Here is a 4,770-nt window from a genome sequence, read left to right as displayed (position 1 = left end):
AGACCTGTTCAAACTGGTTGCAGATATTCATGAGTCTGTGCACTGACTGTGGATTTAAGCAGAAAACAGCAATATCATCCATGTACAACAAGGCTTTGGCCTTCAGGCCTCTGCTGTCTGAAATAGTCACACCTATCAGGTTCACATCCTTCTTATGGACACAGCAAAATGCTCTATACAACACACAAACCAGGCAGAGAGTGGGCATCCCTGTCTGACTCCAGTTCTCATTGGGAAGTTTTCTTTTCAAACCACCCTTTGATTGATTGACACTGCACTAACAATGTTGGTGTGGAGCTGTTAGATGCAATTGCAGATTCCCTCCCCAAAGTCCATTTTGGTGAGCACATCCCTCATTATGTTCTGTCAAATTCTCAAAGATGCAAAGTATTTCTGCAGTCTTGATTTGTCCCATGTCTGTAACCAGTTATTTGGCTCTGAACAAGACATTGAAATGATGGCATTCCAGGCATGTGGGGACTTTACAGAGACCAAAAACTATTTGTGTATTTGCAATGCCACTCCCAGTCCCTCCTTGTGTGTCTGGATGATTTACTCATCTTCAATTTGACATTCATGGAGAACCTTGCAAGGCTCAACAGTGTCTTAGCCTGCTCTTCACAGTTTAACTTTAAATTCAAACCAGAAAGGGGCCATCTTTTCTGTACAACCGTATGGCACCTTGGGAATGTCCTTATCATAGACTGCATTACTCCTGATGATGAGAAAATCTGAGCAGTAGAGGAATGGCCCCAGTCTAACTCTCACAGGAGGTGTTAACTATAACTCACCAGTTACTCACTGGGTGGGATCTGTGTGGTTTCCTTGGTCTAGCGGTTTACTATAGGAGGTTTGTGCAAGGTTATGCACAGTTGGCTGTCCCATTTCCTGATTTGCTGAAGACGTCAGAGAATGCTGCAGGAGTGGTTGGGATAGGATGTACGAGGTGTAATACTTCACAAGGAGTTGGACACCAGCATGTGAATATTCCCCTTTTGCTCTCAAGCAATAACTTGTCTCATCAATTGTCCTCAGCTACCTGAATTTCCAACTCCTTTTTATACCAGAAATCAACGCCAGTTTCATTGGCCAAGGAAACGTTCTGTCACAGGTTCAAGGGCAGAAACGAATGGTTATCGCTTATGCCAGTCGGAGTCTCAAGTTGAATGAGGGCAATATAGAGAATTACTCCAGTATGAAACCAAACAACTAGACTTTGGATGAGCTATTTCCCAGAAGTTCAGAGACATTCTGATTGGCGCAGAGTTTGAAGTGTTCACAACAACAAACTCATTCAGCATCTTTCAAACATCTGCCAAACTTGGAGCAACAGAGACACAATTTTCTGAAGAAGGGTTCAGACCCAAAACGTCAGCTTTCCTGCTCCTCTGATGCTGTTTGGCCAGCTGTGTTCATCCAGCTCTACACCTTGTTATCTCTATTATCAGAGACACAATGGGGGGCTGAATACACAGACCATGTATTGGTCAGGCAAAAGTTAGACAAATGCTGATGCCCTTAGTCAGAAGGCTGACCACAGGAGAGAACCTGCCTCTGCCTGGCTGGAGGGGACTCTGGCTAACGCCATGCTCATGACCCAGGCCAAAGGCAGCTTTCCAACATTGATTCTCTATGATATCTAGCCGAAAATCCAGTGAAGGGGTAGTGATGCACTTTTGAGCGACATCCAAACAAAATGCAGACAGGTAGAGCAAATATGGTTCCAGCTTTACTATCTATCTCAAAAGGGAACCTCAGACAGCTTCAAATGATTGATCAGACATCAGTAGTTTGCACCATTACTGGTAGGCCCAATATTCATCATAGAATCGTAGAAACCCTATAGTACAGACGGAGGCCATTTGGCCCTTTGAGTCTGCACCGACCCTCCAAAGAACATCCCACCTGGACCCTGACCCCAGGCTATCCCCAGAACCCTACATTTACAATGGCTAATCCATCTAACCTACAGATCCCTGCACACTACAGGGCAATTTAGCATGGCTAATCCACCGAACCTGCGCATCTTCAACCCAGTGCCAGCTGATGAGGGAATCCAAACTGGCATGGAAATTGTTTAGGTGTTGGAACAGGATCAGGAAGGAGGATGGAGTCTTCAGTTGTCACGTCCACGATGAGGAGAGAGAGGTGAAACAACTCATCCTTCCCAACAGCCTTAAATGCCAAGTGCTGGTACCAGATCATGATGTAAGAAGGGAATCATGTGACAGAAAGATGACTGGCTGGGATGGCTGTGATACTAGTGAATACTATTACAATTGTGAGAGGTGTACTTTGGGCTTCACTCACCAGAATTTTGTTACTGAGAAACTCTCCTGAAACATGAACTATTTTCTGAAGCTGCCATCCGGTCATCAGTTCAACAGCAGAAGTTTGGCCACTCTTGATGACTCAGTGTGGTTTAGGGTCACACACATCCTGTATCTTATTGCAACTGCTGATATTCTGATTTCAGAGGAATACTCTTACACTGATTGCAAGGTCAGTCTTGAGATCATTCAATGCTTTTCTTCCCAGTGCTTCTCTCACTGTCCTCTTAGGTGCTGTTACAAATGCCTGGCTTAGCCTCACGTGATACTCGGCTATCCACTCATTGACCTGGTTAACCCCAGAAGAAGGTGTCGTGGCCCCAAGAAGATGGTCCAAAGGGAGGATCATGTCTTGCCCAAAGAAGAGATAGTGTAGAGAATAGCCTGTGGCTGAGCATGTTGTGCCATTATCGACGTAAACCAGCTTCAGAAGGTACTCAGGCCAGTTTCATTTCCTCTCAGAAGACAGGCATGCAGCCAATCATGCAATGTACAGGTGTCTGCATTAGCCAATACACTCTAGATTATAGGGAATGGTGATGTTCTTATCAATGCACTAGGCCCTGTAAAGCTCCTGTAGGATCGTGATCTCAAAGTTGCACTCCTGATCACTGTGAATCCAACATGGAACATCGAAATGGACAAACCAATCATACATTAACACTCTGGCTATAGTTGAGGCCTGTGATTGTGGTGTGAATGATGTGCGTGAACTGTGATGAAGACATCTGTAAGTATGAGTGTGCTCAGTCCCGATGTTACTGGGGTGAGTGAGTGTAAAATCTATTGTAAGGACCTCCAGATGGCTCTTAATGACCAGAGACCTCATGCTGGCGTGAAATTGCTTTCCTCCTTTTGTCCAACATTCATCATAGAATCATAGAATCCCTACATTGTAGATAGAGGCCATTCAGCCGTTTGAGTCTGCACTGACCTTCCAAAGAACATCCCACCCAGACCCTTCACCCCCACCCTATCCCTTCTTATTAATGAAGCCCATTGGCCAGCTTTGGAAACCACATATCTTTGACATCTTGCACCTGGGAGAATCCGGTGCTGAAGCCAAAGCCTCTGGGTCTTCCAGCCTAACTATCTGCTTTGTTTTGATAATGTATGTATTGGCTGGGCGTCCTGAAAGATGTATCTATTCCCACATTGATTCAGTGATGTGGCTGACGTAAGATGTCACAATTCTCAAAAGGACCTCTGGAATGAACTGGGCACATATAAAGTTCCTGACATATGGTGATAGCTAATGCAGCTGGAAGTCAGCTCCTCTGCCATTGTGTTGGAAAACTCTGTCACAGCCTCGTTGGAGAGTCATCCCAACCATTGATGACAATGTCACTTCAACAACTGGAGGTAGCTCGATCTCTGCCTATGCACTTTTGCTGCAGGTTAGCATCTTACTGTGTTGGCACTTGCTCATGGTCCCCTCTCTGTCACTTCTCCACACTGAGGATGCCCCTGCAGGTGGCTGTGGGATTTTGTTGTTCAGATTCCTGCCTAGGCTTATCCTACCCTCTCAGGTTTGTCTCCTAACTGGACCACATGCTTCTTGAATGGATGATTCCCAAGGTACTTGGGTACTGATGGTCTAAAGGGCTGTTCTGCTAGTTACAAAACTGCTCACTAGCCCCTTCTTCTCCGACCCCTCTCAAATGATCCTCATGGGCAGGAGTTAGATGGCAGGTTTGGAGCTCAGCCCTTGTTGTTCAACACCCCCTCCTCAACTACATGTTGTCCCATCTTTCTATGGAGTTAAACTGTCGAACCTGATCACTGCCAAATGTAGAAATGACCTCAACTTCTGCCACTGTGCTGCTGTTTGTTATCTACCAGTGGGCAGAACGGTGGCTCACCGCGCTAGGGGCCCGGGTTTGATTCCACCCTCGGGCGACTGTCTGTGTGGAATTTGCATGTTCTCCCTGTGTCTGCGTGGGTTACCTCTGGGTCCAAAGATGTGCAGGTTAGGTGGATTGGCCATGCTAAATTACCCATAGTGTGCAGTCCATTTGGGCTAGCCATGGCAAATGCAGGGATAGGGTAGGGGGTTGGGACTGAGTGGGATACTCTGCAGAGGGTTGTCGTGGACTCGATGGGCTGAATGGCCTGCTTCCACACTGAGGAATCCTATAACGACCAGTGCTCTGACTACCAGGCATGGGGCCCCATTCCTACCGTGTAAAATTTAAACAGGCCATGAAATGCCATTCAGTTGAGTCTTAAACAATTTTAACGCAATCTTGATTGTGCCTTTTGGAAAAGTACCTGTCATGTATTTATGGTCTGTCTCTGGTGTTGACAGCATCCCAAGAAAATTTTTTATTCCCCTGTGGCCTCAAAATACCCTCTTTGTGTAGAAATGAAATTCCAGCCTTTGACAACAAGGTGCAGGGCTGGATGAACACAGCAGGCCAAGCAGCATCATATGCCCGAA

Source organism: Rhincodon typus, chromosome 4 (assembly GCF_021869965.1).
Source record: "Rhincodon typus isolate 14 chromosome 4, sRhiTyp1.1, whole genome shotgun sequence".
Taxonomy (NCBI): Eukaryota; Metazoa; Chordata; class Chondrichthyes; order Orectolobiformes; family Rhincodontidae; genus Rhincodon; species Rhincodon typus.
This window is presented reverse-complemented; position numbering follows the sequence as displayed.